General features: G+C 45.0%; 1 protein-coding gene across 2 annotated transcripts in view; it reads right to left on the bottom strand.

Moving 5' to 3' along the window:
* The window catches only part of PLEKHA6 (pleckstrin homology domain containing A6), a 949,845-nt gene that overhangs the window by 464,504 nt on the left and 461,352 nt on the right, over positions 1–23,989 (bottom strand). The gene's annotated exons all lie outside the window — the stretch shown is intronic.

Genomic DNA, 23,989 nt, shown 5'->3' with positions numbered 1-23,989 from the left:
CCTCTGTCCTTCAGTACTTGGGTCTCAATGGCCAGGCCATTAAAACCAGCGACTGTAAAACACAATGGTAAATTGGTCCTTGAGACCACAGACATTCCCTGAGACGAAGTTCCCACGGAACGTCTGAAACTAGCATGTCCAAGTCGGCCAGGCCGGCTTGACGAGGCCAGCCTAGAATTTCTAGGACCACTGGCGCTGACTGTATCTGAACCAGGCGTCCCTAGAGCTATCTGGCCCCGACCATCCGAGAAAGTCTGGTCGTTTTCTGTTCCCACACATTTATCAGATACCTGATTCCTATCAGGAAGGGTGATCTTTTCTGGTTGAACCTTAGGGACCGAAGTCACCCGGCTAGAGGCTTCTTGGTCTGTCTGGTCAACCAGATCCGATTCCTGTGGAGAATAGAGACTAATCTTAGGAAAAGGTAAAGGAAAAGATCTATTCAGGGAACGGTGACTACCGCTCCCTGTAGTACTTAAATGTTGGAAGGGAAGAATCGCACCGGTAGTGGTAGTCGATGCTCGATCTAATATCCTGAATACCGGTGAAAACGTGTGGGGGCGCACCTTCAGGCTGTGTAATCCTTTGCTTCGGGTTTGGCTGAGTCGGTCCTCTGTTTGTCCGACCAGCCTTTCTTGAACCCTCCTGGAGGAGTCTTGCCTTTCCCGCTTGTTCCAGCCGGGCGTACGTACCCTTTATGGGCGGTAAAGAAAGGTCCTCGCTTGTTGCGAGGTCCCTTAGCTTTAGCAGCCTGTGGCAAAAAAGTGCTCTTGCCCCCAGTGGCATCTTTAATAATTTCATCTAGGGTGGCCCCAAATAGACGATTCCCCTGAAAGGGGAGATTCGTCAAGGTCTTTTTGGAACCTTGGTCAGCTGACCAGCATTTTAACCACAGCACACGTCTGAGGATTACCGCTGACATAGATGCATGCCCTAATAGGGGAGTAGTGTCCAAGGCTGCGTCACAGATAAACTGTAGCCCTTGTATAATCTGTTCCATCAAATCAGATGTTTCCTGGGGAATATCTTTTCCCCTAAGGTCTTGGCGTACCAATCTCGCCCATTCCGTAAGTGTCTGGGAAACTAGACCAATAACAATTACTGGTCTAAATGCTGACCCTATCAGAGAGAAGATAGTGCGGGACTCTGCTTCCATCTTCCGATCCACCGGATCCTTAAAGGACGAAGTGTCCTCCACTGGGATAACCGTGGCTTTATTCAGCCTGGAAATAGGTGGATCCACTACTGGTGGTACCGTCCATTTGTTAATGAAGGATTCCTCAAATGGATAGCGTCTAGCAATACGCTTGGAAATCGTAAAGGTACGCTTAGAATGCTCCCATTCTCCTTTAATTTTATTACCAAAACACTTGGGTACAGGAAAAACCTTCATCGTTTTGATGGGCTTGTTAGTACCAAAGGGAATCTCTGTTTCAGTTGCCTCTGCCGGTAAAACCTCAAGTCTTAAGGTTTCCCGCACTGCCACAACTAGTGCGTCCACCAATGCTTCTTCCTGAATTATAGCGGGAGAAGGAACGTCCTCCTCACTGTCTGAGGGAGCTTTACCTGAGGTAACAGCCCTTGCAGAGGGACCTGCAGCTGCAGTGACCATCTCTGAATCTGAGTCAGAGGTGTCAGATAATATAGGGGTAGGCGGGGGTCGCTTCCTTGACCCCCGTCCCTGACAGGCTGCCTCCACCCGAGCCACCAAAGACTCCAAAACTGCTGTAAATGCATCCATACTCTGTGCACCGGCGGGTCCCGTGGCCCCCTCGAGGGAAACAGGTGGGGGAATTTGTGTGGCAGGGTCCATGATTATTCCAGTAACTTCCCGGATAATACAATTCAATTAAATAAAAAACTTTTTTTTTTTTTTTTTTTTTTTTTCAGACCCCCAGCGCCACAAAAGCCCCTTAGTGTTACCTGCTAGGGATCCCTATCGATCGAGAGAGAGAGAGATAGACCCCCAGGCTCACCACTTGATGCTCAGAGTTTAACTGCAACAGGTTACAGCGCTGTCTTCACAAACAGGAAGTCTTTTGGCTGGCTGCCCAGGAAGAAAGGAGGCGGCTCCGCCCCTCTGCACGCCTTCCGGCGCCTCCCCTAGCTCCACGAGGTGTTTGGATCACCTCAAACATGGCCGCCCCCATGCTGGAGACACGAGGCTACGCCAAAATGGCGGCTCATGCGATCCAGCAAAAAAAATGGCGGCGGCCTGTACCGAATAGCGGTGTGCTGCAGAGCACACAACACCTTCTCTGCATGGGGATTTGGCGTGGTAGGCGGTACCGGCCCTGGCGGACCGCATGGCCGTTCGGAAGGCCTGCTATAGCTGGAGATTTGACTAGGAAGGCAGTCTACATGTCCGTGGCTTCTGACTGGTAGGTACTTTATTATTATCATAGTAAGATTCCCAGACTGCCACTGATTACAATCTTTTAAACATGTATACAATTAGATTGTTAGCTCCCAAACCAAGCCTCCTGGCTTTTTGCACATAAAATCACACTCAAAGTAGGGGGATCTCTGCCATGTTATAGGATAGAGGGGGACTCTATCTTACCATACAGAGAGGGGCCCGCGTTCACCACAAGACCCGTCAGGGGAAAAGGGGGAACATACTACTCACCATACCGGAACCAGGCGGGCACCAACTCCTGACAGTACCCCTCTCCACCGGGGCGGGAGGGCTGTCGACCAATACGGACGCCGTGACTCATGGTCCTTGGCGTTTCAGCGAGACATTTAACTCGCGGGGTCAGTCCCCCAGTGGGACTATGTCGCGGCCGACCCAGCGCGGAGCTATGGCCTGCACGCGCTCGTAGGCTGAACTGGGGTGACCACCGGATCTCAACATCCAGCCCGTCGCCCAGTTCAGCTTTCTTGCTTGAAGATCTCACAGGAACACTGGAGAAAAAAGCTGTCTAAAAAATCTTTTTAAGAAAAAAATCTTGCCAGGACCGAAGATCCCAGCAAGGTATCTAGGTCCTTACTCCTGACTAGACAGAAAAAAACTGATTTGCTGTGGCGGAGAGAGAGAGGATATACCCTCGGGGACTGCCCCTGGGGTGTGGCCAGAGCATTTTTATTTCCTGTCTAGTCCTGCTCCTGTGGAGGCAACATAACCCGAAGGTGCTGTATCACCGAGGACTACGTCTGTCAATGAGCGATAGAGAAAGTTCATTATTTTCTGTAATGTACTGATAAACATTTGACTTTCATATATCGTAGATTCATTACACACAACTGAAGTAGTGCAAGCCTTTTATTGTTTTAATATTGATGATTTTGGCATACAGCTCATGAAAACCCAAAATTCCTATCTCAAAAAATTAGCATATTTCATCCGACCAATAAAAGAAAAGTGTTTTTAATACAAAAAAAAGTCAACCTTCAAAAAATTATGTTCAGTTATGCACTCAATACTTGGTCGGGAATCCTTTTGCAGAAATTACTGCTTCAATGCGGCGTGGCATGGAGGCAATCAGCCTGTGGCACTGCTGAGGTGTTATGGAGGCCCAGGATGCTTCGATAGCGGCCTTGAGCTCATCCAGAGTGTTGGGTCTTGCATCTCTCAACTTTCTCTTCACAACATCCCACAGATTCTCTATGGGGTTCAGGTCAGGAGAGTTGGCAGGCCAATTGAGCACAGTAATACCATGGTCAGTAAACCATTTACCAGTGGTTTTGGCACTGTGAGCAGGTGCCAGGTCGTGCTGAAAAATGAAATCTTCATCTCCATAAAGCTTTTCAGCAGATGGAAGCATGAAGTGCTCCAAAATCTCCTGATAGCTAGCTGCATTGACCCTGCCCTTGATAAAACACAGTGGACCAACACCAGCAGCTGACATGGCACCCCAGACCATCACTGACTGTGGGTACTTGACACTGGACTTCAGGCATTTTGGCATTTCCCTCTCCCCAGTCTTCTTCAGGGTCCGGTCACCTCTTCTCTTTGTGCAGCGTTTTCTGCCACACTTTTTCCTTCCCACAGACTTCCCACTGAGGTGCCTTGATAAAGCACTTTGGGAACAGCCTATTCGTTCAGAAATTTCTTTCTGTGTCTTACCCTCTTGCTTGAGGGTGTCAATGATGGCCTTCTAGACAGCAGTCAGGTCGGCAGTCTTACCCATGATTGCGGTTTTGAGTAATGAACCAGGCTGGGAGTTTTTAAAAGCCTCAGGAATCTTTTGCAGGTGTTTAGAGTTAATTCGTTGATTCAGATGATTAGGTTAATAGCTCGTTTAGAGAACCTTTTCATGATATGCTAATTTTTTGAGATAGGAATTTTGGGTTTTCATGAGCTGTATGCCAAAATCATCAATATTAAAAAAAATAAAAGGCTTGCACTACTTCAGTTGTGTGTAATGAATCTAAAATATATGAAAGTCAAATGTTTATCAGTACATTACAGAAAATAATGAACTTTATCACAATATGCTAATTTTTTGAGAGGGACCTGTATATAGCTCTTATAACACACGAGTTCCCTCGGGCAATTCTTTAAGATGACATTATGTTCCCATTCAGACATAAAAAGATTCACTACGCTGGGAGCGAACCTAGCTCCCTTTGCGACACCTCTAGTTTGCAAATAAAAATCTCCCGCATACCAAAAATAATTATGGCTGAGACAAAAACTCAGGCATTCAACAATATATTTGGAATGTATTTCCTCAAGGTCCGAGTGACTCAAGGCCCACCTGGTGGCTTCTATAGCTGCGTCATGTCCTATGATGGTGTATAAGGAACTGACGGTGTATAAGGAACTGACATCACCAGTTGCCAAAATACATGCCTCAGTACTTTCCAGCTGTTGTAGAAACTGTATCACATGTTTAGTGTCTTTCAAAAATGCTTCCGTTTTCCCCACCAGGGGTTGCAAGAAAGCTGATAGCCGTCTCATCATTTCCTCTTGATAATACTCAGCGTTCATCACTACTAGGCCACCGCCTTTATCTGCTGGGCATATAACAAGTTGTTTATTTTTCTCTAAACTTGCTATTCCCTTTCTAATCCATTGGGGATCTCGAATTTGTCTCACTTTTAAATTCTCCAGATCCAATTGTGAAGCTGGGCCCTCAGGTGATGTTTTTTTAGGGAACCCCAGGCCCCAGTGGCGGTACGGGGGGTCCACTGGAAATCCATTTGGGGGAAACAAAAGAGGAAAAGAGGAAAGAGAGCAGGAAGACGCACACAAAAGAAAAAAATACCATTCGGGTGAAGGTATTTTCAACATTAGCGGCACTACTCTAAGTACAGAGGAAATTAAGGTTCTTGACAAGGGACTAAAATTTGTACCGGTCAAGAACCTTAATAAATTCAACACTTATGTGAACGAACAGAAATTTATGAGGTCTCTGAATCAGAAAAAATATTTTCTGGCTAAACCTGACAATCGACCTCCAGTCTTGGAAAGGAACCCGTATTCTAATTTAACCACTTCAGGACGGGAGGATTTTCCTGCTTTACGTCCAGACCACTATTTACAACTCGGCACTGCGTGACTTTAACTGACAATTGTGCGGTCATGCAATGTGGTATCCAAACAAAATTTATGTCCTTTTTTTCCCACAAACAGAGCTTTCTTTTGGTGGTATTTGATCACCTCTGCATCTTTTATTTTTTGCGATATTAATAAAAAAAGAGCAAAAAATTTGAAAAAAAATGACATTTTCAACTTTGTCTTTTCAAAAATATCCAATATACTCAATTTATGTAATATTTTGGCCAAAATGTATTTAGCTACATGTCTTTGACAAAAAAAATCTCAATGAGCGTATTTTTATTGGTTTGCGCAAAAGTTATAGCGTCTACAAACTATGGTGTAAATACTGAAATTTACGCAGCTTTAATTTCTGACTGCCTACCTCATTTCATGAAGTGCTAAAATGGCAGGGCAGTACAAAACCCCCCCAAATTACCACTTTTTGGAAAGTAGACATCCTAAGGAATGTCCTGAGAGGCATGTTGAGCTCATTAAATATTTCATTTTTTTGTCACAGGTGTTTGAAAAATGACTAAAAAAAAAATATATATATATATATTTTTTTTTTTTACACAAAGTTGTCATTGAAATGATATATTGCTCACACATGCCATAGGTATATGTGCAATTACACCCCAAAATATATTCTGCTGCTTCTCCTGAGTACAGGGATACTACATATGTGAGACTTTGTGGGAGCCTAGCTGTGTACGGGACCTCGAAAACCAATCCCCACCATCAGAATTTCAAAGGGCGTACATTTTTCATTGCATTTTCTCACTACCTATAATGGTTTAGGAGGCCCTGAAATGTCAATATACCACAAACCCCCACCCCCTCCCCCGCCCCCAAATGACCCCATTTTGAAAAGTAGACACCCAAGCTGTTTGCTGAGAGGCATGGTGAGTCCATGGAATATTTTATATTTTGCCACAATTTTTGGGAAAATTACAATTTGTTTTATTTTTAACACAAAGTTGTCACTAAAAGATAAATTTCTCACACATGACATGGGTATATGTGGAATGACACCCCAAAATACATTCTGCCGCTTCTCCTGAGTATGGGGATACCCCATGTGTGAGACTTTTTGGGAGCCTAGCTGTGTACGGGACCCCGAAAATCAATCACCATCTTCAGGTTTTCTAATGGCGTAAATTGTTGATTTCACTCCTGACAACCTATCACAGTTTCGGAGGCCATGAAATGCCAAGACAGCACAAACCCCCCCCCCCCCCCCCGCCCAAATGACCCCTTTTCGGAAAATAGACACCCCAAGCTATTTGCAGAGAGGCATGTTGAGTGTTTTGCAGATCTCACTTTTTGTCACAAAGTTTTGGAAATTGAAAAAAAGAGGGAAAAAAAAAGCATTTTCCTGTTTTTTCTTCATTTTCCAAAAAAAAAAAAGAGAGCTGCAAAATACTCACCATGCCTCTCAGCAAACAGCTTGGAGTGTCTACTTTGCAAAATGGGGTCATTTGGGGGGGGGGGGGGGGTTGTGCCATCTTGGCATTTCATGGCCTTCAAAAGTGAATTAGGTAGTAAGGAGTGAGATCAACAATTTACGCCCTTAGAAAGCCTGAAGGTGGGGATTGGTTTTCCGGGTCCTGTACGCAGTTAGACTGCCACAAAGTCTCACACATGGGGTATCCCTGTACTCAGGAGAAGCAGCAGAATGTATTTTCGGGTGTCATTTCACATATACCCATGGCATGTGTGAGCATTATATCATTTACTGACAACTTTGTGTAAAAAAAAAAAAAAAAAATATATATATATATATATATATTTCCCGAAACTTGTGGCAAAATATAAACTATTCCATGGACTCACCATGCCTCTCAGCAAATAGCTTACAGTGTCTACTTTGCAAAATGGGGTCATTTGGGGGGGGGGGGGGGGGTTCTGTGCTATCTTGAAATCTCAGGGATTCTGAAACTGTGACAGGTAGTGCAGAGGTAAAATACACAATTTACGCCATTAGAAAACCTGAAGGTGGGGATTGGTTTTTGGGGTCCCGTACACAAAAGTCTCACACATGTGGTATCCCTGTACTCAGGAGAAGCAGCAGAATGTATTTTGGGGTGTCATTTCACATATACCCATGGCATGCCTGAGCAATAGTGACAACTTTGTGTAAAAAAAAAAAAAACTTAGGGCAAAATGTAAAATACTCCATGGACTCAATAGGTCTCTCAGCAAATAGCTTTGGGTGTCTACTTTTCAAAAAGGGGTCATTTGGGGGGTGTTCGAACAGTCCTGGCATTTTATGCTCAATCTTAGCAACACATCACCCACTCTTCTAACCACTTGAAAACCAAGCCTTTTCTGTGACTTTTTGTTTACATGAAAAAATATTTTTTTTTTTTACAAGAAACTTTGAACCCCCAAACATTATATATTTTTTTAAAGCAGAGGCCCTACAGAACAAAATGGTGGATGTTGCAATTTTTTTGTCTCACGGTATTTGCGCACACATTTTCCAAACACAATTTTTGCGTTAAAAAAAAAGCACTTTTTTTATATTTAATGCAGAAATACACTATATAATTCCTAATTGTTTGGTAAAATTTAAAATATGATCTTATGCCGAGTACATAGACCCCAAACATGACATGCTTTAAAAATTGCGCATGCCCATGCAGCGGCAACAAACTACGTATGGTTTAAAAGCCTTTAAAAGTCTTTACAGGTTACCACTTTGGACTTACAGAGGAGGTCTACTGCAAGAATTACTGCCCTCAACCTGGCGTTCGCGGCAATACCTCACATGCATGGTGCGATTGGGGTTTACATATGACACTAGACCAACGTTTGTGGTTTGCGCGTAAGCACGGGGGGGGACAGGGGGGCTTGATTTTTTTTTTGCTTTTTTATGTTATTTTGACACCTTTTCTTTCATTTTTTTTTAATCATTTTTATTGTTATCACAGTGAATTTAAATTTCCCCTATGATAGCAATCTGTAGTGACAGGTACTCTTTTTAAAAAAAAATGGGGTTCTTTTAGACTCTAGATCTCTCCTCTGACCTTAACGCATCTGACCACACCAAAATTGGTGTGATAAAATGCTTTCCCAATTTCCCAATGGTGCTGTTTATTTCTGGCGAACAGAATGAATTGCTCGTAGCTTCTGATATCTTAGGCCATAGAGATGATTGGAGCCGTTCTCATCTCCAATCAGCTCTATGGTTAGATAACTGAACCACCGACTGCACTCTCGGGTTAACTGGTGGGATAGGAGAGCCCGAGAAAAACCGCGGAAGGCGGTAGGAGGGGGGGAGTCCCCTCCCACTAGTGATGTCCAGTTCATGAACGAATCGCTCTTTTGAATCGATTCTTTTCAGTGAACTGGATGACTCGGTTCTTCTTCATGAACGACTCGGTATGAAACAGTTCACTATTCACTGAAGGAGAGCTGGTCTGGGCTGATGGTAATCTGATACTAGAGTGAGGAGCTCAGCTCCTACCTGTAACCAATCAGCACACTGACACTGAAGAACTGGCCAGAAACAAGCTTGTATTGTAACAGTTCAGAGTGAAGAGTCGAGTCAGTTCACTGAGTAGTTCAGTACACCAGTTACTGAGTCAAAAGAATCAAAACATATGAGTCGGTCTCTGTTAGAACACAGTACACTAAAATAACCGTTCATCACCAGCACATACAGCTGTATACATTTAAAGCAGGTTTCTGTGCATGTGAACTGCATTCTGATGGGCCAACTTCACAGTTAACATTGCCAGCTATCAGATTTGTCCAGTTTTTACAGTGCATGCACAGGAATAACGATCTAATTTTATTACTGTGGCCGAAGTACCCACACAGTAGTAAAATCTGATCGTTATTCCTGTGCATGCGCTGTAAAAACTGGACAAATCTGATAGCTGGCAATGTTAACTGTGAAGTTGGCCCATCAGAATGCAGTTCACATGCACAGAAACCTGCTTTAAATGTATACAGCTGAGTCACCTGAAGTCCTGAACGTGATAATACTGGCTAATCTGACAACGTGTATTGTGTCTGACACAGGCTTGAGACAGCTCTGAGGAGCCAAGGAGAGCTAAATCAAAGAAAACATCCCCAGAGAGCTGCCAAACGTATGAGTCACTCTTCTGATTCAGCTCATTTGAATAGAGTTGAGTCGGAGCTTCAGTTCACTTGCTTGTCAGCAGACTCAGCAAGTGAACCGAAGAATCGATTCATGAAACGGTTCATTTCAGTGAGTAACTCGAAATGAACCGATTCATTTAAAAGAATCGAACTTCCCATCACTACCTCCCACTGCATGTAAAAGCAGTCTAGCGGCCAATTATCCGCTACGATTGCTTTCACATGTAAGCCGACCGCTGGCTGTAAAAAACAATACCAAGATGATGCCTAAATCTGCAGGCATCATCTATAATAATAAAATCCAAGTGTCTCTGGGTCCTGTCCCTGTGTCCGTGGGATTGCGCTACTGCGCATGTGCCCCTCAGACAGCCGTTGGGAGTGCAGAGACTTCGCCCCACCCTACTTCAGTGAGTTAGGATAGGACTTCCCAAACTGTGGGTGGCAACCCACAGCCGCATCTGAGTGAATAGCCGGCAGTCACTGCTGCCAGCCCATAACAACTGCCTTTTCACATTACGGTACTGTCATGAATAATAAAAGCCATTTAAATGTTGTATTCAATGTACTTCATAATGCACATATATATTAAAGACTTTGCATTTCGTTCCGCACAATATATATGATATCTATATATATATATATATATATATATATATATATATATATATTGTGCAGAACGAAATGCAAAGTCTTTAATAATAAATGCAAAGTCTATATAATGTATATATATATATATATACATTAGAAACTAATAAATACAGCATTGCACTTCAGCATGTGATCAGCTCTGCAGTTCTGTGGGTAATTTGCATAAATCACTCCCACCTACCAATCAGACAGTAGAAGTTATATGCTCAGCAGCACACATAGGCTCTGTGTACACCATCGGGGTTACATAGCAGATAAGTAGAGAGAGAGAGAAGGAGGCGTCTCATTACTCTGTGAAGCTGACATTTTGTACTGTGTATATTATATATATATATATATATATGTGGGAATATTGTCTGATTAGAGAACACAAACACAGCTCTCATCGGGAACTCCGACGGCATTATTAAAGGGGGACTCCGACGGCATTATTAAGGGGGACTCCGACAGCATTATTAAAGGGGGACTCCGACGGCATTATTAAAGGGGGACTCCGACGGCATTATTAAAGGGGGACTCCGACTGCATTATTAAAGGGGACTACGACTGCATTATTAAAGGGGGACTGCGACGGCATTATTAAAGGGGGACTCCGACGGCATTATTAAAGGGGGACTCCGACGGCATTATTAAAGGGGGACTCCGACGGCATTATTAAAGGGGGACTCCGACGGCATTATTAAGGGGGACTCCGACGGCATTATTAAGGGGGACTCCGACGGCATTATTAAGGGGGACTCCAACGGCATTATTAACCGCTTGCCGACCGCCGCACGAACATATACTGCGGCGGTCAGCCCCTCACAGGCAGAGTGACGTATCGGTACGTCACTAGCCTGGGAGGGTCTGGGGAGCGAGCGCGCGCCGCAGGCGGCGCTCTCCCGCTCCCGCGCGGTCACAGACCCCCCCGCGCGTGTGACCGGCAGACCCGATGTCTGCTGGTCACTCGGCGATCGGCGTGGGAGAGGGAGAAAGGCAGGCAGCTTGTGTAAACAAGCTGCCTGTCAGTTCTCCCTGTGTAGAAACACTTATCATACGGTTCTACTATGTAGAACCGTTGATCAGTGTAACTACACCTCAAGCCACAGTCAATCACAGTTAGAATCACGCCCCTAGGGACACACACAGCCCCTCCCTCTCAATTAAAGTTAACCCCTTCACTGCCAGTGTATTTTTACAGTAACAGTGCATATATATAGCACTGATTACTGTAGAAATGTCACTGGTAACCCCAAAAGTGTCAAAAATGTCAGTCAAGGGTCCGATCTGTCCGCCACAATGTCGCAGTACCGCAAAAAAATCGCAGATCACCGCCATTACGCGTTAAAAAAAAAACAACAAAAATGACAAAAATATTTCCCTTTGTTAGTAAACGCGATAACTTTTGCGCAGACCAATCAAAATACGCTTTTTGCGATTTTTTACCAAACATATGTAGCATAAAACAAATTGGCCAAAAATTTTAAAAAATTTTGATTTTTACTTTTTTTTGGGGGGGAATTTCATATAAAAAAATTTGAAAAATATTGTTATTTTTGCAAAATTGACGCTCTTTTTTTGTTTATAGCGCGTGATCAAAAAATCGCACAGGTGATCAAATACCGCCAAAAGAAAGCTCTGTTTGTGGGAAAAAAAAGGACGTCAAATTCGTTTAGGTACAGCGTCGCACGACCGCACAATTGTCCGTTAAAGTCACGCAGTGCCGAATCGCAAAATACCCCCTGGTCGGAATGGGGGTAAAATCTTCCGGGTCTTAAGTGGTTAAGGGGGATTCCGACGGCATTATTAAGGGGGACTCTGATGGCATTATTAAGGGGGACTCTGATGGCATTATTAAGGGGGACTCTGATGGCATTATTAAGGGGGGCTCTGATGGCATTATTAAGGGGGACTCTGATGGCATTATTAAGGGGGACCCAGACTGCATTATTAAGGGGGACCCCGACCGCATTATTAAGGGGGACTGATGTAAGGGGGCACTCCGATGGGGACACTGATGTAAGGGAGCACTCCGATGGGGACACTGATGTAAGGGAGCACTCCGATGGGGACACTGATGTAAGGGAGCACTCTCCAGTGGGGACACTGATGTAAGGAAGCACTCTCCAGTGGGGACACTGATGTAAGGGAGCACTCCGATGGGGACACTGATGTAAGGAGGCACTCCGATGGGGACACTGATGTAAGGAGGCACTCCGATGGGGACACTGATGTAAGGAGGCACTCCGATGGGGACACTGATGTAAGGGGGCACTCCGATGGGGACACTGATGTAAGGGGGCACTCCGATGGGAGCACTCCGATGGGGACACTGATGTAAGGGAGCACTCTCCAGTGGGGACACTGATATAAGGAGGCACTCCGATGGGGACACTGATGTAAGGAGGCACTCCGATGGGGACACTGATGTAAGGGAAACCTCCGATGGGAACACCAATGTAAGGAGGCACTCCGATGGGGACACTAATGTAAGGAGGCACTCCGATGGGGACACTAATGTAAGGAGGCACTCCGATGGGGACACTAGATTGGATTGCTAGATTGCTAGAGCAACAGGGACGCAGTGCACAGTGCGTGACAGGTCGGACAAGGGGGCTGATGAGGGAGAGACTTAAAGATATTAAAAGGACATTGTATGAGGAAACTTATACTTGGAATTGCATGAGGAAACGTATACTTGGCAAACCCTTTGACTGTAATTATTGTAGTGAAAAAAGCGAATAGAGCCATGATTAATTTTTAAAGGAAAAAAGCTGTTGCTGTCAGGAAAAGGATCCTTTAAACAGAGGAAAAAAGCTGTCACACTCAGCAAAGCAAATCTGCGACTGTAGAAACGCTGTTAAAGGGACATTGCCTGATTGAAATCTACCACTGTAAGTGCATTACTGTCGGGAGGAGCCGGGTGACATCACTTCCGTGTTCACGGCCGTAACCAAAATTCATTTTGTGTACCGCTGGTAGACACGGAAATTAACTGTATAGCCTGTGGCCCTGTCACACAGCTTACACAACTTGACCCCGTATCTGGCACGCTTGCTGGGGAGATACTGTTTGATAGCAAGGCGGCCAGTAAACTTAATCAAGGACTCGTCAACGCAGACATCTTGTTGGGGGGTAAACAAGGCTGCGAACCGCTGATTGAAGTGGTCTACGAGGGGCCAAATTTTGTGGAGCCGATCATATTCAGGGTCTCCCCGAGGACGACAGAGTTCATTGTCTTTGAAATGCATGAACCAAAATATTTGTTCGTATCGAGCCCTGGACATAGCAGCAGAGAACACGTGCATTTGATGAATTGGGTCAGTGGACCAATATAACTGCAATTCATTCTTTTTTGTAATGCCCGTGTTGAGGGAAAGGCCCAGAAAGATTTTAAAATCGGGAATCGTAATAGGATTCCAGGCGAATGGTCTGGCAAGGGGTGAATTTGGGTTGGCGGCAATGAATTGTTGTGCGTATAAATTTGATTGGTCCACAATAGACCTGAAAAGATCTTCAGTGAAAAACAGCTCAAAAAAGTTAATGGGATTAAAACCAGCTGTTTCCACTTGGATTCCGGGTTGGGCAGTAAATGGGGGAAGTACTGGCGCTGTGAAAACTGTAGGCTGCCAATTAGGAAATGCCAGCGCTTCAAGGGACACTATGGGCTCTACGGGCCTGTCTTCGAATACGCAGTGGCTGCGGGCCACTACTCGTGCTAGCCACCGCACCAGCTTCAACTGCACTTATGGGACTCACCACGTCACCAAGTGATACTGCAGTGCTGGTTGTACTAGGTCCAGGGTGTACTAGGCCGCTCGTGCTTGCCAGATCACTAGAAGTGTGAGCGGCACTAGTACTGGCACTCTGCTGCATACGAGAATATTCCGGTTCTTGCATCTCAGCAACTCCAGAATGGGGTCGGGTATGCCTGACCTTAGCAGGGACCTCTCTGTCGCCGGAGCTATCTGTCAGGAAGCCGCTGCTGTTATCAGGTTCATATACTGACCCTGATTCTGCCAGTTAGGCTTCCCCATCGCTCTCATCTGACATTGTCAGTATACTAAAAGCCTCTGCACTACTGTACCAACGTTTGGACATTTTAGTAACTAAATTTACCGGTACAGTAGTGTGACTCACAGGTAATAAAAGCACCTGGTTGTCAAGGATTATTTGGTCGGTACAAAAAAAAAACTGCTAGTGCTAACAGAGATCAGGCCTGACACTGCTAACGCAGCGGTTTTGTGTGATTTGTGTTTTTTGGAAGTGACAGTAATCTATTGATTACTACACTTGCCTGGGTAGGGTTGGCTGGGCAGGGGGGCTAAACGCAGGTGCTGGCAGGAATCAGTGCTGATTGTGCAAACACTGTGTTTTGGGAACACTAAACTATGGGGACGCTAGTATAGTTCTGATCAGATCAGATATTGATCTGTTCAAACACTATACTAGTAATGGAGGTGTGTGTGTGTATGTGCGTTAGTGTACTTGACTCTGACGCTAAATAACAATGGTGTAGTGGGACCCTGACGCTAACTAGCCTAAGTTGTGTCACCCGTGACACTAATACAGTGATCGGTAATCACTGTATATAGTGAACACTGTGACAGGACAGTGAAGGGGTTAACTGGGGGAGATCAAGGGGTTAAATCTTTATAGGGGATAGATGGCGGGTGGCCTAAACCTATTTGGGCTTAGCGCAAATTAGAGTCACAAGTGACACTAAATACAGTGATCAGTAGTTATCTGATACACTGTATATATTAGTGCACTGTGTGATAGGGAGTGAAGGGGTTAACTGGGGGAGATCAAGTCGTTAAACCTTTATAAGGGATAGAAGGCAGGTGGCCTAAACCTATTTGGGCTTAGCGCAAATTATGGTCACAAGTGACACTAAATACAGTGATCAGTAGTTATCTGATATACTGTATATATTAGTGCACTGTGTGATAGGGAGTGAAGGGGTTAACTGGGGAGATCAAGGAGTTAGAAGTTTATTAGGGGATAGATGGCGGGTGCCCTAACCCTAATTGGGCATAACGCAAGGGCAAATTAGACTCACAAGTGACACTTATACAGTGATCAGTAAAAGATCTGTATACCACGGTATATAGTGTACACTGTGAGGGGTTTGGGGGGTGATCAGGGGTGACCAAGGGGTTAAATGTGCCATTGTGAGGTGTGTCAGTGTGCTGCTTGGTGGAACTCACGTTTTTGATGTGTCTCTGTCTTCTCCTGGAACCGAAAGGGCTCCAGGAGGGACAGTTACATCACTTCCCCTGCCTGTGTTTACATTACACAGGCAAGGGAGAGGTTACCATTGGCTGGAACCAATCACCAGATCCAGACCAAAAATCATTGGTCTGTATCTGGTGACTGATCGGTTCTCTGCCGAATCAGGCCAGGATCGGCTAACGCGGCGCGCGCTCTGGGAGTCGTGATCGCACCCGACGTAGGTCTACGTCGCTGGACAAAATCGAGTCACTTTGCCGCAGTACGCTGTGAGCGGTCGGCAAGTGGTTAAAAAACAAATCCGTTTTAAATCCACCTAACAAGGACAACAAGTTTTGTAAGGTATTTAAGAAATTGGTGGTTACAGATCTGGAGAATTAAAAAAAAAAAAATTCAAAATCCCCAATGGATTAGAAAGAAAATAACAAGTTTAGAGAAAAATAAAACAACTTGTTATACGCCCAGCAGATAAAGGTGGTGGCCTAGTAGTGATGAACGCTGAGTATTATCAAGAGGAAATGATGAGACAGCTATCAGATAAAAGAACTTATAGTCCTTTGAACCATGATCCGTTGAAGGAGTATACAATTTTACTTGATAAATTGGTAAAAAAGGAGCTAAATAAAGACATACTTAAAAAAAAGGAAGCTCAATACCTGAATCCAATAGCATATAGGACCCCCATTATTTATTTTCTACCAAAAATTCACAAAAATTTGGAAAGACCACCAGGAAGACCAATTAACGGGATTGATTCCCAGAGTTCAAGACTTGGTAAATACATCAACTTTTTCTTGCAACCCCTGGTGGGGAAAACGGAAGCATTTTTGAAAGACACTAAACATGTGATACAGTTTCTACAACAGCTGGAAAGTACTGAGGCATGAATTTTGGCAACTGCTGATGTCAGTTCCTTATACACCGTCAGTTCCTTATACACCGCCAATTCCTTATACACCGTCATAGGACATTATGCAGCTATAGCAGCCACCAGGTGGGCCTTGAGTCACTCGGACCTTGAGGAAATACATTCCTAATATATTGTTGAATGCCGGAGTTTTTGTCCCAGCCATAATTATTTTTGGTATGCGGGAGATTTTTATTTGCAAACTAGAGGCGTCGCGATGGGAGCTAGGTTCGCTCCCAGCATAGTGAATCTTTTTATGTCCCAATGGAAACATAATGTCATCTTAAAGAATCGCCCGAGGGAACTCTTGTATTGTAAGAGGTATATAGATGACCTGCTGGTCATTTGGAAAGGGGACGTGCATTCGTTCAAAGAGAAAATGAGTAAGAACAATAAAGGAATTGAGCTTTCCTGGACAATAAGTACAGAAAGTATCCAATTCCTATATCTTGAGATATATAAAAAACAAGGACATCAGTTAACAACATTTTTTTTCAAGTCTACTGATAGGAATTCATATCTTCCTATAGATAGCTGCCATCATCGTAACTTGCTTGTAAATATTCCCAAGGGTCAATTGATCCGTATACGCCGCAACTATTCTGATCAGGTGGACTATGTTTCTCAGTGTCAGGTCCTTATAGATCGATTTAGAGAGAAGGGCTATGACATGAATAAGGTCCATGCAGACCAAAAAGAAGTGGTAGCCATGGACAGGAATATACTCCTAAATGATAATACCAAATCCAATACTGGAACTGACGACTTTAAACTGATTTTTGATTTTAATGTTCAATACAAACAAGTAGAACATATTATCAAGAAACATTGGGGGATTCTTAGGCAGGATAGGATTTTAGGCCCACATCTCCCTCCGCAGCCTAAGTTTGTTTATAGGAGAGCTCCTATCCTTAAAGATAGGCTGGCCCCGGGAGTTGTTAATCCCCCAATATCTAGGCAGAATACCTTATTCAATTTTTTGTCCGGGTTCCATGCTTGTGGCAAATGTGGGGCATGTAGCCACACGAGACACAACAAGAAAAATAGAAAGACGTTCCCGGCATCTAGTACTGGTAGGGAGTACGTGATAAGAGATCTGATCACGTGCTCTACTACTGGGGTCGTCTACATGGTGGAATGCGGGTGAAGTCTCCAGTATGTGGGACGTACCTCTAGATGTCTGAATGTGAGAATAGCTGAGCACATCAGGAATATTAAAAAAGGATCACTTTCTCACAATGTCGCTAGACATTTTAAGGAGTTTCGCAACAAGAAACCGGATTCATTGCAATTTTGGGGGTTAGAATTAGTAAGAATACATTGGCGAGGTGGTAATCATATTCGCCAACTCAGCAAGAAAGAATCCTTCTGGATTTTCAAAACAAAGGTTCTCTCTCCCAGGGGCTTGACTGTCCATTTCGACCTTAACTGTTTTACAGTGCCTTGCAAAAGTATTTCGGCCCCCTTGAACTTTGCGACCTTTTGCCACATTTCAGGCTTCAAACATAAAGATATAAAACTGTATTTTTTTGTGAAGAATCCACAACAAGTGGGACACAATCATGAAGTGGAATGAAATTTATTGGATATTTCAAACTTTGTTAACAAATAAAAAACTGAAAAATTGGGCGTGCAAAATGATTCAGCCCCTTTACTTTCAGTGCAGCAAACTCTCTCCAGAAGTTCAGTGAGGATCTCTGAATGATCCAATGTTGACCTAAATGACTAATGATGATAAATAGAATCCACCTGTGTGTAATCAAGTCTCCGTATAAATGCACCTGCACTGTGATAGTCTCAGAGGTCCGTTTAAAGCGCAGAGAGCATCATGAAGAACAAGGAATACAGCAGGCAGGTCCGAGATACTGTTGTGGAGAAGTTTAAAGCTGGATTTGGATACAAAAAGATTTCCCAAGCTTTAAACATCCCATGGAGCAATGTGCAAGCAATAATATTGAAATGGAAGGAGTATCAGACCACTGCAAATCTACGAAGACCTGGCCGTGCCTCTAAACTTTCAGCTCATACAAGGAGAAGACTGATCAGAGATGCAGCCAAGAGGCTCATCACTCTGGATGAACTGCTGAGATCTACAGCTGAGGTGGGAGACTCTATCCATAGGACAACAATCGGTCGTATACTGCACAAATCTGGCCTTTATGGAAGAGTGGCAAGAAGAAAGCCATTTCTTAACCACTTGCCAACTGCCCATAGTATATTTACTGTGGCAGTCAGCCCCTCACAGGCAAAGCGACATAGGTCTACGTCACTCGCCTGTGAGGCTCTAGGGGGTGAGCGCGGGCCGCCGGAGGCGCGCTCCTGTCCCCGCTCGTTCACGGACCCCCCGTGCGTGTGCCCGGCAGACATCGCGTGATTGTCCGTCACAGCAGGAGAAAGGCAGGCGGCTATTGTAAACAAAGCCGCATGTCATTCTCCCCTGTGTAAGAATAGAGATCATACGGTTCTGCTATGCAGAATCGTATATCTCTGTTCTTACACCACAAGCCACATCCAATCACAGTTAGAAGCATGCCCCTAGGGACACACTTAACCCCTCCTTCTCAAATAAAGTTAACCTCTTCCCTGCCAGTGTCATTTTTACAGTAACAGCGCATATGTATAGCACTGATTACTGTAGTAATGTCACTGGTAACCCCAAAAATGTCAAAAATGTCAGTCAAGGGTCCGATCTGTCCGCTGCAATGTCGCAGTCCCGCAAAAAAATAAATCGCAGATCGCTGCCATTACTCGTTAAAAAGAAAAAACGACATAAATCTTTCCCTTAGTTAGTAAACGCAATAACTTTTGTGCAAACCAATCAAAATACGCTTTTTGCGATTTCTTTTACCAAACATATGTAACAGAAAACAAATTGGCCTAAAATGTTAAAACATTTTGATTTTTACATTTTTTTGGGGGAATTTCATATAAAAAATGTGAAAAATATTGTTATTTTTGCAAAATTGACGCTCTTTTTTTGTTTATAGCGCATGATCAAAAAATCGCACAGGTGACCAAGTACCACCAAAAGAAAGCTCTGTTTGTGGGGAAAAAAAGGACGTCAAATTCGTTTTGGTACAGCATCGCACAACCGCTCAATTGTCCGTGAAAATCACGCAGTGCCGAATTGCAAAATAGGCCCTGGTCAGGAAGGGGGTAAAATATTCCGGGGCTTAAAGATCAGATTAAAGATTAAAGATATCCATAAAAAGTGTAGTTTGAAGTTTGCCACAAGCCACCTGGGAGACACACCAAACATGTGGAAGAAGGTGCTCTGGTCAGATGAAACCAAAATCAAACTTTTTGGCAACAATGCAAAACGTTATGTTTGGCATAAAAGCAGCACAGCTCATCACCCTGAACACACCATCCCCACTGTCCAACATGGTGGTGGCAGCATCATGGTTTGGGCCTGCTTTTCTTCAGCAGGGACAGGGGAGACGGTTAAAATTGATGGGAAGATGGATGGAGCCAAATACAGGACCATTCTGGAAGAGAACCTTTTGAGCTGAGACACCAAAAGATCCACATCCTGGGTGCCCCACCACCAACACAGCAGATAAAACATGTCCATATGCAGGGACCACTCCCCTTAGTCCAGCGCCTGCCGACTGAGGTAATCCACCTGCCAATTGTCCACACCTTGAACGTACACGGTCGTGAGTGCCAGAACGTGGCTTTCTGCCCACCAGAGGATGCCGGAGACCTCCAGTGCTGCCACCAAACTTTTTGTTCAGCCCTGGGGGTTGACATAAGCCACCGCCGTGGCATTGTCCAATTGGATCCGTATCGGGCGCCCCGGAGACGCTCCGATCAGTGATCCAGGCACAGCCCGATCGCCTGGAGTTCCAAGACATTAATCTGTATCCTGGATTCCTCCAGCGCCCAACAACCCTGAGCTGATCTCAGCCCCAAGACACCTCCCCACCCAGACAGACTGGCATCTGTCATGACCACTGTCCAATACAAGGGGAAAAAAGACTTGCCCTGATAAAAGGGCAAGGGAATGAAGCCATCAGATCAGAGAAACTGACTCCCGGCTCAGAAAAATCAGATTGTCCAGAGAATTGGGACACTTTAACAGGATCTCCTTCTGGAGGAACCTCATATGGAACTGTGCAAACAGGACCGCCTCAATAGGTAAACACCATAAGGCCCAGCACCTGCATGCAAGTCCGTAGGGCGGACCGCCTGTGGGACAGCAACAGATGAATCGTGGAATGCAACTTTTGGAGTTTTTCCAGAGGGAGAAACACTCTGGCCAGCGCTGAATCAAGAGTCAGACCCAGGTAATCAAATTTTCTAGACAGGGTCAGGGCGGACTTCTGGTAGTTCAGGAGCCAACCAAACTCCTGTAAGGTCTGGATTGTGATTGCCAAGTAATTTGTCAATGCAGACCAGGACTCTGCCCTCAAGAAAAGGTCATCCAGATAACCCAGCACAGCAATCCCCCACTGACGCAGCGCTGCCAAGACCAGGGCCAACATCTTCGTGAAGAACCAAGGAGCGGAGGTGAGACCAAAGGGTAACGCCAAGAGCTGATAGTTCTCCTCTCCAACAGCAAAACAGAGAAAATGCTGGTGTTGAACACAAATCGGAATGTACAAGTAGGCATTATTGATGTCGATAGAAGCCAGGAAATCACCCTGATGCAGGGAAGCCACCACAGATCAAATGGATTCCATCCTGAACTTCTGCACCCGCACAAAACAATTCAGGGCCGTGAGGTCCAGAATCGGAAGAACGTTGCCCCTTTAGGATCGCAAACAGGTTTGAATAAAACCCTTGAAACTGTTCCCCGACCGGAACCAGGACGATTACCCCCTGGCACAACAGATCCTGCACCACCCGGAAAGGGCTTTGAGATGATCAGTTGGTAGACGTACATTGGAGAGTGTGACAGTACTCACCATCACTGGGAGTGAAAGACAGACACTATGTGACAGATAACTAATGGACACTGAGAATATGGTTTGGATAACTTCAAATGGGAGAGTAATATTTATCAACAAATATCTCTCAAGAAATATGAACATTTAATCCCACTTTACACTGTGAGACCTATAGCCTGTTGCCATGAAGTCTGTGACTCCTAAATAATCAAAGCAATGCTTAGATGTTTATTGAGATGTGTATTGTATTTCAGGAGCGAGTACGGCCGTCAGCTAGTTAATTGGCTCAGGTTGATTGAATCATTGTCATCTGTTAGTTGTTTAAAGCGCAGAGAGCATCACGAAGAACAAGGAACACACCAGGCAGGCCCGAGATACTGTTGTGGAGAAATGTAAAGCTGGATTTGGATACAAAAAGATTTACCAAGTTTTAAACATCCCAATGAGCACTGTGCAAGCAATAATATTGAAATGGAAGGAGTATCAGACCACTGCAAATCTATGCAGACCTGGCCAGAGATGCAGCCAAGAGGCCCATGATCACTCTGAATGAACTGCAGAGAACTACAGCTGAGATGGGAGACTCTGTCCATAGGACAACAATCAGTCGTATACTGCACAAATCTGGCTTTTATGGAAGAGTAGCAAGAAGAAAGCCATTTCTAAAAGATATCCATAAAAAGTGTTGTTTAAAGTTTGCCACAAGCCACCTGGGAGACACCAAACATGTGGAAAATACAGGACCATTCTGGAAGAAAACCTGATGGAGTCTGCAAAAGACCTGAGACTGGGACGGAGATTTGTCTTCCAACAAGACAATAATCCAAAACATAAAGCAAAATCTACAATGGAATGGTTCACTAATAAACATATCCAGGTGTTAGAATGGCCAAGTCAAAGTCCAGACCTGAATCCAATCAAGAATCTGTGGAAAGAACTGAAAACTGCTGTTCACAAACGCTCTCCATCCAACCTCACTGAGCTCCAGCTGTTTTGCAAGGAGGAATGGGCAAAAATTTCAGTCTCTCGATGTGCAAAACTGATAGAGACATACCCCAAGCGACTTACAGCTGTAATCGCAGCAAAAGGTGGCGCTACAAAGTATTAACTTAAGGGGGCTGAATAATTTTGCACGCCTAATTTTTTAGTTTTTTATTTGTTAAAAAAAGTTTGAAATATCCAATAAATTTCGTTCCACTTCATGATTGTGTCCCAATTGTTGTTGATTCTTCACAGAAAATTACAGTTTTATATCTTTATGTTTAAAGCCTGAAATGTGGCAAAAGGTCGCAAAGTTCAAGGGGCACTGTATAACTATGTAATGGCGACCTGAGACCCCGAGGGACCTGCCGCCTCCAAGAGGGGATCAGGTGGGGAGATGTGCTCCTGAAGCTCCAATGAAAAAAGAGGCTACCCATAAACCAAAATTTTTGGCACGGCCGGTTAACCCACCTATACAGAGCCTGAACCCCCTGCAGTGAAGCAGAGAAGGGGACAACCCAATCCCACGGAAGGAGCACCAGTCACCAAGCAGTAGAAACACCAGAAGTCCCATGTGCAGAAAGCATCCTGAGAGGAGAAACCACAGGAGAATGGAGAAGGGGCAAAGGAACAGTGTCTGCTCACTAGGTGCCAGTGCATTACATTAGCCTGGCTGATCAACGAAAAATGGTCTCTAGATCACAAGAAAATTTCTGCTCGGGAGAAGGCTACAGGCCCCAAAAACATGGCCGCCATCTGAAAACCAAACCACAGAAAAATGGCCACTGTGCACTGCACCACGAGGTTCCCAGGGAGAGTGATCCGATACCTGCGGGAGCAAGAGCCCAACACACCAAATAGAAAAAGGGGGACAACCAGGTATGTGGAACCAAAACAGTCCCAGTGCTCATCCCCACGGGAAACCGCTCACCAGTCAGTGAGCGGGCCAGCAGGCCCTTACTGCACCACTGAAGCCCATAAAAGCAACCCGGCCCAAAGGCCCACCCACGGAGGGGAGGGGGGGATGGACAGGGTGGAAGGGAGGAGAACACGGCAACCCACTGGGGGGCCATGTGGGAGGAGGGGAATCCCGAGGTCTAAGCATCCCAGGGGGGGTACCCACGTCCACCCCACACCACGCCAGGAGAGAGGGGGGACAGTACTCACTGATCAACGCACGCAGGTACAGCTCCAGACAGAGCCCCTTGCCACCGAAGTGGGGGGTTGTTGGGCAGAGGAACACTGCGACTCGAACCAGGCGCCCGGTTGTATGCGACCCTGCTAGAGCCTTTAACTCGCTAGCCAAGCCCCTGTCTGGTGAGGCTATGTCACGGCTTACCTAGCGCATAGCTGACTGTCTGTACACGCTGGATGCCCGTTGGTTGTAGCTCTCCGCAGAAAAAAAAACAGGAAGAAAAAAATCAAGGAGAATGCAAAAGGAAAAAAGTGCTAGAACCAAAGATCCCAGCAGGGAGCTAGGTCCTTGCTCCTGGGACTAGGCAGCAAAAAACTGGAAGCCTATAGCGGAGAGGGGTATTTATACCAGCTAGGATTGCCCATAGGTGTAGCCAAGTTTGTTTTTTCTGCCTAGTGTCCTTCTCCTATAGGGGGCAATATAACCCTATGGTTCTGAATATGGAACACTGTCCCCGTCCATAAACGAAGGAGAAAGGGTGTTTTACATCCCCAAAACATTGGTTTCTCTTCCTCCTCTCTCTTTTCAACAGGGTCTGGCACTGCTTTCCTTTTCAT

The sequence above is a fragment of the Pelophylax lessonae genome, assembly GCF_965119305.1.
Source record: "Pelophylax lessonae genome assembly, chromosome: 2".
NCBI classification, from domain to species: domain Eukaryota; kingdom Metazoa; phylum Chordata; class Amphibia; order Anura; family Ranidae; genus Pelophylax; species Pelophylax lessonae.
The sequence above is the reverse complement of the archived record's forward strand: the minus strand, read 5'-3'. Positions and strand labels throughout refer to the sequence as shown.